Genomic DNA, 12,506 nt, shown 5'->3' with positions numbered 1-12,506 from the left:
GACCAATCATATCAACGTTTTCTCTAATATGCAAATCATATAAGAATTATATAAACTTATCCTAAAAGGTTACCAATTCAACACTGTAATTAGATCTTTGAATATTGTTTTTATTGGTATTAATATTGATTTTGTTATCAGTAAATTAAAATCAAACTAAATTTTATTTTTATATGCATAATTTTTTTATGCACATTCATGGCTCTACAATCTGTCGATACCCGTATCTTGGCATTGCACGTCCACGTCCACTCTGTGTTTTCGTTAGATGTATTTCTATTTGTATCCATCTAATGAGTTAAGCCTTTTTCAACTGATTTTTATAGTTTGTTCTTATGTTGTACTGTTACACCACTGTCCCAGGTTAGGGGAGGGTTTGGCGCCAACAAACTAGTTTAACCCCACCACATTTTTTATGTGCCTGTCCGGCCAAGTCAGGAGCCTGTAATTCAGTGGTTGTCGTTTTTTGCTGTGAAACATATTTGTTTTCGTTCATAATTATGTACATGAATTAAGCCGTTAGTTTTCTCGTTTGAATTGTTTTACATTTGTCATTTCGGGGCCTTTTATAGCTGACTATGCGGTATGGGCTTTGCTCATTGTTGAAGGCCGTGCGGTGACCTATAGTTGTTAATTTCTGTGTCATTTGGTCTCTTGTGGATAGTTGTCTCATTGACAATCATACCACATCTTCTTATTTTCATATTGAAGCAGGGGCGGATCTCGAAATTTTCATAAAGGGGGGGGGGGGGGGGGGGGGAGAGAACTGACTGCCATAAGAGTGGCCCGCTCTAGTCATGCTTCAGTGCTCCCTTAATAATCAGCCATTTTTTTCCCACAAAAGGGGGGCGGGCACCCTGCCCCCCCTGAATCCGCCTCTGTGAAGAATAGATTCTTGGTACTGAAGTTGTTTTCATCTTAATTACGTGTTATAGTGTTCTTTTATTTGTCTTTGTAAATTATTTACTATTACTGTTTAGTCCATTTTTGGTAATATGCTTTTGGCGTGGCTCGGTACTCATACATCCCGCCATTGACTTTGTGTTGTTGTGCTATTGTCATTTTTTGTATTCCTGTCTTTCGTTTTGCTTATAAGCTTTGTCTAACGTTATATATATGTCATTTTGTTTTTCTTTGTTGACATGTTTGTTTGGTTTTTTTTTACTAGTGATTAAGATTATTACACAATGTTGACTGCTGTACTCCTATTTTTGACATTTTTACCTATTAGGTCTGTTTGTCAAGTTTGTTCACACATTGTTGTCAATATAATGGAATTTTATGCGACTGTCATACAAGTGAAAGGTTTAACTAGCTTAAAACCAGGTTTAATCCACAATGTTCTACATACGGAAATGCCTATACCAAGTCAGGAATATGACAGTTGTTTTCCATTCGTTTGATGTGTTTGAGCTTTTGATTTTACCATTTGAAAGGGGACTTTCCGTTTTATAAATTTTCCTTTGAGTTCAGTGACTTCGGTATTTTTGTTATTTTACTTTTGACTGAAGACGGAAATTTATACTGTCACCGTACTTTTTCGTTTATTAGAATTCTTCAGGTATGCAACACACCTGACATAGATCTGCATTTTTCAGTGACAGCAAGTTTTTGAAGATTTAGACCTGATACAAAGTAACCATCTAAATTCCGAAGAAAAGAAAATACAGTAAACTCAAATACAATCATAATTAACAGGTAAAAATAGTGCCAAACCTTACACAAACATGTAACTTTTCTCGACTGGAATTTCCGGTATGAGTAACACATGTAAACAAACCGCAATCATCTCCAAAACTAAAAAAAGTTCTAAGACACCTTCAAAAACGAAAAAAGGTAAAATATTGACAGTTTGTTTGGAGTCAGTACAAAAGGTGAAACGCAAAAACGTAACTGAACATTAGTCCGTAGTTATAAAATGTGTGAAAATACGTCAAACGTTTTTATTTTCAAAGTGAAAGTACACATGAAGAATATTGTTTTTTCTCTGTTGGTCTGGTGGAATATAAGAGTTTGCAAGCTGTACCTTATTAATTTATTTGCGTTGTAATTACATGTTCTGACCATAGACTTGATCTGTTGATAGAGAAGCATACATGTAAACCTCCCGACGGGAGTACAATAATCCTGTTTTCAGGGGTCTCCTCCCGTTGAAGAGAAAAAAATCCAGTGTATGAAATATTTCATGTATGAAAACTTTCAGCCGCCATATCCGGTGTAACTGACATTACCTGAGGTTAAATTTTACCTGTAAATCAAAAAACATGCATAATTATATGGCTTCACTTGCCAGCTTGGGTGTCAAACATACTGGTAATCAGCGATTTTTACCTCAGGCTAACTGCCGTTGTGTAATAAAAACTGTGTATTTAAAAGTATTTGAAATAAATTTTGGGCTACTTCCCTTGTTTTATTCTGTTTAAAGTTATTTTTCTTTAAATAATGTAAATTGTTAAAAGAATATGAATGAAATATAAATTGAACAAAATAATCATAAAAGGATGGTAATAAAATGATTTTAAATGTCTTTGGACAAATAAAAAAATAATAATTTGAAAATTATTTGAGGGTTCTATACTTCTTTTCAAGGCTTAAATTGAAATTTATTTAATAAGTATGACGTTTTACAATAGTTTTTGCCGACCGTATAAGAGCTGGATAGCCAATTGAGGTTGTTAAAATCCTCCATATTCTATACCAGTCACCGGTATAAGCATGTTAAATAGCAAGAAGGAATGTTCCTTCTGCAGTGATTGTTGTATAGAACAAAGACAAAACAAAAGAAAAAAAAATGAAATTAAAGAATGTATGAAAAACAGAATGTTAGATTGAATAAAGTTAAAAAGAAAATTTAATAGTACAAGGGTACTATAAACATATTACCTTTCGGATGGAAAGTTGAAGAATAAAACACTTTAAAAGACAATTTCTACATCACACGGTTACATTTACGACAAAATTTATGTCGACAAAAAACCTCCTGATCTGAGTCCTAATCTCCTGACCAAAATTTCCCAATCTCCTGATTTGAGTTTCACAGTCCATCACATGTATGGAGAAGGTAACATGAGCCAGTGTCTGCCACTCTCCCAACAGGGCTACATTTCCACCTCATTACTTATGATAGAGCAGACTTGGAGTGGTACACTCCTGGTAGACTTAACTGGTACAACTGTTCAGTAATTTATATAATAGGCCACTTTCAAGTTATGTCCTTCACCGAAAAAGTTCGTCAATTATGTGTGCCTTTATTACGTCATTTACGAGATAGAGGGGATCGCCTGTATCCCTGCACTATTAAAGTTCATCAAGCCTCTTCGTGATCATCGTTATGCAGGATAAACTAGAAATAATGTTTGTTCCGTAGGTACTTAATCACAATTCCCTTATGACAGCCGTGCTGTTATAAGAATTTATTGCCAAATAATTCGTGCAATATAGCATCATATTTTTCAACCGCTCGGTCAACATGGGAAGGAAGTGACGATGCCCCTAATTGCACGAATGATGTTCACTAAAACCAAAGTTTTGATGGAAATGCAACGAACTCGAAAGTGGTCTATTAAGTTAACATAACCAAGGATACCTTCTATCTCACTAAATATACACTCATCAAAGACACTAGTAGCTTTTGTTGATTATAAAAAAAAATTATCAAGGAAATTTAGATTTTGAAAACATCAGATTTCAAGAAAATGTCAGTTTTTAGTTTAATCAAATGATTTGTATGAAATTCTGTATTGTCAGACCTGGAAATCTTTTGTTTTTGTTAAAATGTCTTATTAAAGATAAAACATTTTTATATCACTTCATTTGTTTCAAATAATTGAACAATATTATGTTATTAGAGCAATGAATTCACTTTTGATCTCTTGTGAGTAATATGAAGGAAACCTAAACCCTTTTGGGGGATAAGCGGACACATCACAGAAATACCACTAAAAAGTTGTCCAGCGAAAGCTGCCATGTTCTCAAGTACAGCACAATACTGATTCTGTTTTGATATGCATAATATTGTGTATGAATAAATGAAAAATGGACATATTTTTTTATCCCCAAAAAACAGTAAATTAGCGACAGAACACATGCTGAACTAGAGAGACATCATTAAATTTGTTTATATGTTTTTTCTATTACCTTAATTTTACATTTGTTTGAGATTTGAAAATTGATTACTGGTAGATGAAGGTGATTTGGGACTAATATTATTGTTTCTCCCATTCCTTACTCGTTTTCCTAAAATAGCTAGATGTCATATGATTGGTCCATCAAAATAAGTGAACAACTGACATGACTGATTCATACTTTGATTGGCAAATATTATTGAATTAGCTAAGATAGAAAAGGGAATACAGGGTCTTCTAAAAAAAAAAACCATGAATTTCAGTATTGTCAGGGCTGATTGGGATGATGATTAATTGATAAAAAGAGAAATAAGTGAGGCTGATGACCTTTTTTTCTGTGTTTTCAACTTTTATTTATTACTAGCTCTGACATAGGACTAGTACACTGCAGCTTTTATTTGCCCGAGAACGACTTTCACTTGTCCAAGGCAAATGGGAAACCTTTAATATCATAACCTGAATGTTTAAAAATGCAAATTACTATTTTTATGCCCCCGCCGTAGCGGTGGGGGCATTAAGTTTTACCCTTGTCCGTCTGAACGTACCTTACGTACGTACGTACGTCCGTACGTCCGTCCGTACGTCCCAAAATTGGTTTCCGTTCTCTAACTTGAGTTTGCCTCAACCAAATGTTATGAAACTTATACACAATGCTTATTACCATAAAACACAGATCAAGGTTGAATTTTGGTGGCGTCATTTAAACCGTTCTAGAGTTATGCCCCTTTATAAATGGAAAAATTACAAAATTTTTAGTTACCGTTCTGTAACTTAAGTTTGTTTCAACCAAATGTTATGAAACTTATACACAATGCTTATTACCACAAAACACAGATCAAGTTTGAATTTTGGTTGCGTCACTTATACCGTTCTAGAGTTATGCCCCCTTTATAAATGGAAAAATTACAAAATTTTTATTTTCTTCTAAATATCAAGTAATTTTTATTTTGGAGTTATCTTCCTTTGTCCATGATTATAGTTGAATCAACTACAATCAATGCTTTATACAATGCAATGTTTAATTTTGACTTCCACTGATGAAACACAGATCAAGTTGAATTTGGGTAGTGTCACTTTAATCATTATTGAGTTATGCCCCTTTATAAATCGAAAGATTGCAAAATTTTTAGTTTCCATTTTGTAACTTAAGTTTGCCCAAACCAAACATTATGAAACCTATACACAATATTCATTACCACAAAACTAAGATCAAGTACAAATTTTTTGTTTCCGTTTTCCAACTTTAGTTTGACTCAACCAAATGTTATGAAACTTATACACAATGCTTATTACTACATAATACAGATTAAGTACGAAATTTGGTGGCGACACTTTTACCATTCTTGAGTTATGTCCCTTAATAAACATAAAAATTGCTGAATTTTTTAGTTTGTCTCAACCAAATGTTATAAAACTTATACACAACCGTTCTAGAGTTATGCGTGTTTACAAATAGAAAAATTGCTGAATTTTTAGTTTCTGTACTTAAGTTTGCCTCAACCAAATGTTATGAGACTTACACACAATGCTTATTACCACAAAACTCAGATCAAGTTCAAATTTGGGTAGCGTCACTTTTACTGTTCTTCAGTTATGTTCCTTTATAACTATATGATATGCAAGCGGGGGCATCATCTGTGTCCACATGTGGACACTATCCACATTTATTTTCTCTAGAAATGTCCATGTAGGATTTGGAAAATATTAAGATTTAATCAATGAATACGTACAGACTGCGACAATGCATATATATATGAATACAGAAAGTTTGAGCACTATATGCAATGACCATACATGTACATTTGTCTTAAATCAAAATCATATCTCTGTCCATTTTTTTCAATAGACCTTTTAAAGTTTCTTTAGAGTTTTAGATTTTATTAACAGCAATTGATGAAATGAAAGATGCCTTTTGATATTTCTGTATTGTTAGGTTGCTGTCTATTTGGTGTAAAACATTATCTTATTTATTTTTGTCAATTACAGCATACATTTATCTTGCAGATTTAGATATTTAAAACATCAGATTTCAAGAAAAAGATTTGAAAGGCTTCAGGTCACAAGTACATTTTGTACTTAATTATACATTTGTATGTCTGCTTGTAACTTGTTCATACACATTTTCCTAACAAATTATAAATTTCATTAAAGAATCAAAATGATTGAATCTTGAATATCTTAAACTTAAAAGATTAAAAAAGGAAAAGGAAATGCCTAGATTTTAAATGACCCTAAATCATGTAAATAGACCATTTAAATACCATGATTTAATAGGTAAAAGCTTTGACAGTTTCTTTTTTAAATAGGCCAAAAATAGAGAATTTGGTGAAAGTTGTTTAAATCTTCTGAATTTCAACCATATTTAGGCATCTTAGCGTGCAGTGTTTGACATTAACTACATATAAAAGCCAGACAGGTAATTTGTTATAAAAAACAACCCACTTATTTTTTTCTGAGCACCTGCACAATGTTTTTTTTTCAATCCTAAAACCAAGGAAATTGGCATCCTCATCAAACTGTTGAATAGTTGTCTCATTGGCAATCATACAACATCTTCTTATTTTGATACTGTAAATAAAATTTGAACAAATTGCCAGGTTGAAAAATTAAATTTGAATTAATTTTAACATCCATCATTTAAGATGTTAATTTGAAACTAAGATCTTTTTGCTATCTAGTTATTGTCTTAACCACGATACATTATCCAAGAATTCAAATATAGAAAAATAATCAACGAGCGACCAAATAACTCCCATTGGACATGAGTGAAGTATCACATGTATCACTTTTGTATGAAATCAAATAGTGAAATTAATTTATCAATTTTTTCTTTGAATGGAAAATCACGATATTTGTATATACATAGAAAATATAAACACTCGCACTCTAACTTTAGTTTAAGTAAATGGATCTCTATGAAATTTTGCCATAAGGTTCAATACCACAAAAGGAAGGTGGGGATTGATTTTGGGGGTTATGGAACCAACAGTTAAGGAATTAGGGGTCAAAAAGGGGCAAAAAATAAGCATTTTCTAGTTTCCAGACAATAACTGTGGAACGGTGTATGGATCTCTCTGAAATTATACTACAAGTTTCCATACCACAAAGGGATGGTTAGGATTTGCTTTGGGGGGTTATGGCTCAAATCGTTTAAGAATTAGGGGCAAAAAAGGGGGAAAAACAAGGTTGTCCTGGTTAATGGACAAATACTTTAGTACAAAACATAATTTAAAGCAGTGTAAGGGAGATAAATCAAATACATCATTGAAATTATCTCCCTTACACTGCTTTTAAATTATGTATAAAGTAATGGTTAATGAACAATTAAGATAATTTAAAACAGTGTAAGGGAGGTAATCCAAATACAACGTTTTGGTTACTTCCCTTACATTGCTTTTAAATTATGTTTAAAGAAATGCATATTTATAAAGGAAGACCAGTAAAAAAATCTGCAAATGTTGCATCTTTTTTTTTTACAAAAAAATCCATATGAAAGATTTGACACTATATTTTAAATTCTATTATAAAATAGATTAAGTTAGGACTATGGTAAATTTAAATGGGTAATTATGGTTGCAAACTCCATTGGAAATTTGAATTGAGATTATGACCATATCTTGAGGGAAAGAATTTTTTTGGGGGAAAAAAGGGGGAGAGGGGGGGGGGGGGGGGGGGGGGGTTTAAAAAAAAATTGTGGGGGGTCAATTTTTTCTCATTTCAGATTTCAGAAATTAAAAAGAATTATTCTTCAAATATTATTTTTTTTTCAAATTTCAAATATTGAAAAATTTCAAGAAGTAATCTTTAATTGCACAGTATGGCGCATTAGATTTGTAAAATCTTTGACCACATTTATTTATTTGTTATGCCGAATCTAACCGTGTATTTAGATTTTTAATTTTGGGTCCAGTTTTCAAATTGGTCTACATTAAGGTCCAAAGGGTCCAAAATTAAACTTTGTTTGATTTTAACAAAAATTGAATATATGGGGTTCTTTGATATGCTGAATCTAAACATGTATTTAGATTTTAGATTTTTGGCCCAGTTTTCAAGTAGGTCCAAATTGGGGTCCAAAATTAAACTTTGTTTGATTTCAACAAAAATTGAATATATGGGGTTCTTTGATATGCTGAATCTAACCATGTATTTAGATTTTTTATTTGTGGACCCCACTATCAAATTGGTTCATATTGAGGTCAAAAGGGTCCAAAATTAAACTTTGTTTGATTTCAACAAAAATTGAATATATGGGGTTCTTTGATATGCTGAATCTAACCATGTATTTAGATTTTTGATTTTTGGGCCCCGTTATCAACTTTGTCCACATTGAGGTCAAAAGGGTCCAAAATTAAACTTAGTTTGATTTTAACAAAAATTGAATTCTTGGGGTTCTTTGATATGCTGAATCTAAACATGTATTTAGATTTTTGATAATGGGCCCAGTTTTCATGTTGGTCCAAGTTGGGGTCCAAAATTAAACTTTGTTTGATTTCAACAAAAATTGAATTTATGGGGTTCTTTGATATGCTGAATCTAACCATGTATTTAGATTTTTTATTTGTGGACCCCGCTATCAAATTGGTTCATATTGAGGTCAAAAGGGTCCAAAATAAAATTTTGTTTGATTTCAACAAAAATTGAATATATGGGGTTCTTTGATATGCTGAATCTAACCATGTATTTAGATTTTTGATTTTTGGGCCCCGTTATCAACTTTGTCCACATTGAGGTCAAAAGGGTCCAAAATTAAACTTAGTTTGATTTTAACAAAAATTGAATTCTTGGGGTTCTTTGATATGCTGAATCTAAACATGTATTTAGATTTTTGATAATGGGCCCAGTTTTCAAGTTGGTCCAAGTTGGGGTCCAAAATTAAACTTTGTTTGATTTCAACAAAAATTAAATTTATGGGGTTCTTTGATATGCTGAATCTAAACATGTATTTAGATTTTAGATTTTTGGCCCAGTTTTCAAGTTGGTCCAAATTGGGGTCCAAAATTAAACTTTTTTTGTTTGATTTCAACAAAAATTGAATATATGGGGTTCTATGATATGCTGAATCTTACCATGTATTTAGATTTTTTATTTGTGGGCCCGCTATCAAATTGGTTCATATTGAGGTCAAAAGGGTCCAAAATTAAACTTTGTTTGATTTCATAAAAAATTGAATTATTGGGGTTCTTTGATATGCCAAATCTAACCGTGTTTTTAGATTTTTAATTTTGGGTCCCGTTTTTTAAATTGGTCTACATTAAGGTCCAAAGGGTCCAAAATTAAACAAAGTTTGATTTTAACAAAAATTGAATTCTTGGGGTACTTTGATATGCTGAAACTAAACATGTGTTTAGATTTTTGATTATGGGACCAGTTTTCAAGTTTGTCAAAGTTGGGGTCCAGAATTAAACTTTGTTTGATTTCAACAAAAATTGAATATATGGGGTTCTTTGATATGCTGAATCTAACCATGTATTTTGATTTTGGACATTGGACCATAATAGGTAAATTAAAAAAATTGAAGTTCTTAGACCACATTCTTTCTGTGTCAGAAACCTATGCTGTGTCAAATATTTAATCACAATCTAAATTCAGAGCTGTATCAAGCTTAAATGTTGTGTCCATACTTGCCCCAACTGTTCAGGGTTTGACCTCTGCGGTCGTATCAAGCTGCGCCCAGCGAAGCATTTTATTAACGATTTGAAATGAAATTTGAAATTTCAGTTAGAAGTAGGGGCAATTATTAACATACATACTCCTTTAATAAACACTTATATTTTTGTGGTTGTAAGTTTTATCATGGTGTTGTAGTGCATTTTTGTACATGTATACGTAATATGAAACATGTAAACAAAACTTCAAAAATAAGTTCAGTCCCATGTAATAACTGCTGTTATATGAAATAACATTGTTTAGATTATCATAATTACACATGGTAATGTGATAATGATGTAATTATTTTATACAAACATAGTTCATTTTGAAACAAAATCAATATACCAGTAGGACAAATAGCTATATACATCTCCAAAAGTATTGGTTCAGCAATAAAAAATCATGTTCAACCATTATGTAACATTATTTTACTGTAACATTCAGAATTTTAAATATAAGGCCATTATAAAAATATTCCAAGTCTTTCTTTCCTTCCTTCCCTATATTCATTCACCAAAGCCTTTATTTTTTTTTCAATTTTACATATTCTTTCCTTTTCAAAGAAAAAACTATTTTACACCCCACTTGAATCATGAGTTTTAAAAAGGTTCATTTTACTGTGCCAAAACAGTCAACAGTTAAATACAAGTTTAGCCTGCTCCAGTTTAAACAGCATAAAGAAAACTAAGAATCTTCAGAAATTTTTTTAGTGTAAACTTTATCTTCTTGTATGTATTTTTGAATAACGGCTGGATTATACATATACTAAATTCCAGAAATTAGTAGTTGTTGAAAAGTTTATAAACTTTTTCATGAAAAAGGCCAATTATAGAGGAAAAAGTGACCATTAGTGAAATCTTTACATTCATACATGTAGCTCATCTAAACCATTTAGCATCACCTTGAAAAATAAAGAGTAAGGCAATTGAAAAATTCAGTCTATCGGTTAGTGCACACCACATCTAAAATCATTGAGCAACCTAAACGCAATGAAGAGGCCATTAAAAAAGTCAGTCTAAGTTCAGACTATTTAGTGGATGTATGTGATAGTAACATATAATTATTGTGATGTTGAGGATTATTACAGAAGATTTCCTGTGTACCACACTGAAACAAGGCTGAATCACTCTAACATGTCTAATGGACTATAATCATACTTAAATGACATCAAATTTGTTGTATTTTGTTGGAGAAAAAATTCATAAGTGTGTATTTGGCTTAAATGGACTATAATAGCATTTTAATTGAGGTAAATTTCTATTGTTTTAGTTTTAGTTATGAAAAGTCTGTAGGTCTGCATATCACTCTAATGGACTATAATTGCAGTTCAAAATGGTAAATCTCTTGTTTAATTTTTATTAACGTATGTGTGCAAGCTATGCAAGTTAACGCTTTCAAATTTCAATGCTTCATTAAATTTAAAAGTTTAGCAGGCTGATTTGATTTTACAAGGAAGGCATGATTTAAACATCAGTTTAATACAATAACTTTTATAATTGACATGGGTGGATAGTTGTCTCATTGGTAATCATACCACATCTCCTTATTTTTATATAGATAAAAGCAAGTTTCAAGTACATGTATCTTTATTTTGTGGCGATATAAAGCTATAATGACATTGACATAAGTACATATATTATAATATTATACCTATAGAAAATTCATTGAGTTTGATTTTTTCTTTGCAATTTTACTTTATTTTTAAAGACTTAAATACTAAGTGGAAATTTTTTTAATTTGAAGATAGTAACTTTGAATTGTTCATGCAAAAGTTTGATATAAAATTTTTTGAAATGTTACAAGTCTGCTTAACAAATAAAAAAGGGTTCAAAGGTAGAACAGATTAAAGTTCAAATTGTTTTTACTATTTTATAGGTATGCCCTTTGAAGTTAAAATGTAGGACAGACAGGAAAAGATTCTTTTTGGGGTTCTTGGCTTGACATATAATTATATGTACAAATACAGGTTTTAACACTTAAAAAAGGGCACATTATTTAAAGAGCACAAACATCTTTATCAGGTCAAATCATTACCTTAAGCTTGCCATATACATGTAATATATAAACCTAGTATCAAATCTCCTTGATTTTGATCTCTCTGTTCAGTATTAGCTTTACCTAATGTGGGAGGCCCTCATTGGTAGTCAAGGTTGTCATTCACCCCCTTAATAGTAAATACCTTAATTTGCCTTATTGAGACATAGATTATGAATTTTTTAAGTTACATTCTTATAAAATTTTTAAAACCTTAAGTTGACAGCTTTGTTTTCACCCTATCAGGGAATACAGTGATATCATATGATTTAGTATTTTTTATGTGAACAATATGTACTACCATCTGTGCCTGCCTCCAGGTCAGGAACCTCATCAGTTGTCTTTGGTGAAATCTAAATGTTCTTGTCAATAAGGGGATTTAGTGTTGATGACCAATCTTTGATTATCTCTGTTTAATTTATTCACATTTTTTCAACATTCCAGGTGAATTAAAGCTTGACATATTGTTGATTCACTTGCCTCTTTGTATTGTTGCATTGTTGCATTGCTGTATCATTGAAGTTGATCACACATTTCTTTTTTTATAACTCTTGATTTTCAATTTATTCATATTCATGACATTTTATTCTGAGGTTCTCTTGAAGATACTCATTTTCTTCAATGATTATATAAAAAAGGGGAAATACGTAAATGTTAGAATTTACCCTTTATTTAATGTTTAGATAAGAATTGCTAATA

At 31.4% G+C, this 12,506-nt stretch overlaps 1 protein-coding gene across 1 annotated transcript in view; it reads left to right on the top strand.

Moving 5' to 3' along the window:
• Positions 1-1,556: 1,556 nt before the first annotated feature.
• Positions 1,557-12,506, top strand: part of LOC127719562 (hepatocyte growth factor receptor-like) — a 44,267-nt gene continuing 33,317 nt past the window's right edge. The window contains exon 1 of the mRNA XM_052225784.1: positions 1,557-1,698. The gene's annotated coding sequence lies outside the window, so the exon portion shown is untranslated. The remainder of the gene's footprint in view (positions 1,699-12,506) is intronic.

This window comes from Mytilus californianus, unplaced genomic scaffold, assembly GCF_021869535.1.
Source record: "Mytilus californianus isolate M0D057914Y unplaced genomic scaffold, xbMytCali1.0.p SCAF_1, whole genome shotgun sequence".
NCBI classification, from domain to species: Eukaryota; Metazoa; Mollusca; class Bivalvia; order Mytilida; family Mytilidae; genus Mytilus; species Mytilus californianus.
The sequence above is the reverse complement of the archived record's forward strand: the minus strand, read 5'-3'. Positions and strand labels throughout refer to the sequence as shown.